The 2,500-nt window shown below is 56.6% G+C and overlaps 1 non-coding gene across 1 annotated transcript in view; it reads right to left on the reverse strand.

Moving 5' to 3' along the window:
• LOC126136301 (small subunit ribosomal RNA) overlaps positions 1-214 on the reverse strand; it is a 1,909-nt gene extending 1,695 nt beyond the window's left edge. The window contains exon 1 of the ribosomal RNA XR_007527926.1: positions 1-214. This exon is cut by the window's left edge and continues 1,695 nt beyond it. This is a non-coding gene — a ribosomal RNA (small subunit ribosomal RNA).
• Between the last annotated feature and the right edge of the window lie 2,286 nt (positions 215-2,500).

A 2,500-nucleotide genomic window follows, 5' to 3' on the forward strand; every position in this document is an offset into this window, starting at 1 on the left:
AATAAAAGCGTCCCTTCCATCTCTGGTCGGGACTCTGTTTGCATGTATTAGCTCTAGAATTACCACAGTTATCCAAGTAACGTGGGTACGATCTAAGGAACCATAACTGATTTAATGAGCCATTCGCGGTTTCACCTTAATGCGGCTTGTACTGAGACATGCATGGCTTAATCTTTGAGACAAGCATATGACTACTGGCAGGATCAACCAGGGAGCTGCGTCAACTAGAGCTGAGCAGCCGGCCGCCCGGGAGTGTGTCCCAGGGGCCCGCGCGAACACGCAAGCGTCCGCTCAATTATTCTGCAAACAGGAGGAGGCTGAGCTCCCCTGCACAATACACCTCGAAACCCTCTCAGGTCCCGGCGGCGCGCAGCGCCGTCCTAAGTACTTGGTCGGGTTCGAGAGAGGCGCAATCGCCCGGAGTTAGGCGAGTAGACGCTTTAGGTGCGACCACCCGTGCTCCCAACTGAGCTTGCCGCTGCCGACAGAGGCCCGGGAGCGTGCTGTCGTGGCATTGCCGGCGGGAGACAACACGCGCCACCTACGGTGACCGGCAGCTCCAACGCCAGCGCCACAGAAGGGCAAAGGCCCCACGTGGGTGCCGAAGCGAACTCTCCCAGCACAGCGCACGTGCCAACACGTCTGCACAACTGCGATACAAACCACCAGCGAGAACCGCTGGGGCGACCGAGCAGCAGACGGCGTCGCGGCGCCGAGTGCCGGGCGGCGGCGCATCCTCAACGCACACAGTCCTCAGTCGGACCAGCACACTGCAGATGTCCACCGCGCTTCGCACCGGGCCCGCGAGGACCCACTTTGGCCGCCCGGCGCCGCGCGCAGGGTGCCCCGGCGCGCAGCTGCGCCGCCTGCCGCGTCCGTCGGCCGGCGCGCCTGCCACTGGGCGCCCCCACCAGCCGGCTGTAGCGCGTGCGCCCACGCACCGCGCGGCCAGCACGCCGGGCGGCCCCCCCTCACCGGCCGGGGACGGTCCCACCCAGCCACCGCCGCGTATCGCTTCACACACAGATTTGCCCTTACTGATTTACCTCCAGCAACAACAACCGCACCACAATGGGTTTACCAGTTGTTCATTTGCGTTGCGTCACGTCACCAGCAAACGTAGACGTCCATCCCAGTTTGCAAATGCAACGATTATTGCATACCTGTCTGTTAGGTGTCACGACACACTACGTCTGCCCACATACACGCAACAAAATGTGCACGACTAGAGAACACGTGGGAGGTGGCCCCCTACGTATGCGATGTCCATTACGAGACCGACTGTCAACCAGCATCTGTACCATGTCGCAGATGTGGAACGCGGTGCACCATGCTATCACACTGTGTGAGAAGAGACGACTACGTTTGAATACACGCGCCACTACATCAACAGACGGCTCATGCTGATCGCCATCCAGGGCGTCCGTTACTCCCACACGTCTCTATGGCGTACCACACTGCAATGTAGCTGTTATGGGGAGACGGCACGTGGCTGAGTGCACAACATTTGGACCGTATGGTTCGCTGTTGTTGGGCGCAGTCGTACGGTCACACATGTGCCACAGCGTATCATTCAGTACATACGGACCTATGTGCAGTACAATGTGAGGATTAAGCTTACGATATCAGCGGACAGTGGACACAGGCCGTACCACGACGTAGACTGAGCGCTTCGACATGCGAATGCCAGTGAACAGCTGCGAAGGGCATTGAACACGCAAGCACCTGAACGACCAGCGTGCGAAGGCAGGGTGGAGGGGGGGGGGCGATGTACATCCTGCAGTTGTCCACATTACAGTGTACAGCGGGAGCATGTAAAAAGTAAGCAACACTTGCGAAGTGTTCAACATGAAACGACACACAAGAGGGTGGGCGGTGCGAGTAGCGAACTATATTCAGAGGGTTGTGGTTAGACAACACTAGATTAATGTAACGTGTCATATGCCAATTACAGAGCAGGTTAAGGCACAACGTGGGTTAGGTTAAGGCACAACGTGGGTTAGGTTAAGGCACAACGTGGGTTAGGTTAAGGCACAACGTGGGTTAGGTTAAGGCACAACGTGGGTTAGGTTAAGGCACAACGTGGGTTAGGTTAAGGCACAACGTGGGTTAGGTTAAGGCACAACGTGGGTTAGGTTAAGGCACAACGTGGGTTAGGTTAAGGCACAACGTGGGTTAGGTTAAGGCACAACGTGGGTTAGGTTAAGGCACAACGTGGGTTAGGTTAAGGCACAACGTGGGTTAGGTTAAGGCACAACGTGGGTTAGGTTAAGGCACAACGTGGGTTAGGTTAAGGCACAACGTGGGTTAGGTTAAGGCACAACGTGGGTTACGTTAAGGCACAACGTGGGTTACGTTAAGGCACAACGTGGGTTACGTTAAGGCACAACGTGGGTTACGTTAAGGCACAACGTGGGTTACGTTAAGGCACAACGTGGGTTACGTTAAGGCACAACGTGTGTTAGGTTAAGGCACAACGTGGGTTAGGTTAAGGCACAAC

The sequence above is a fragment of the Schistocerca cancellata genome, unplaced genomic scaffold (genome assembly GCF_023864275.1).
Source record: "Schistocerca cancellata isolate TAMUIC-IGC-003103 unplaced genomic scaffold, iqSchCanc2.1 HiC_scaffold_633, whole genome shotgun sequence".
Lineage (NCBI taxonomy): Eukaryota > Metazoa > Arthropoda > Insecta > Orthoptera > Acrididae > Schistocerca > Schistocerca cancellata.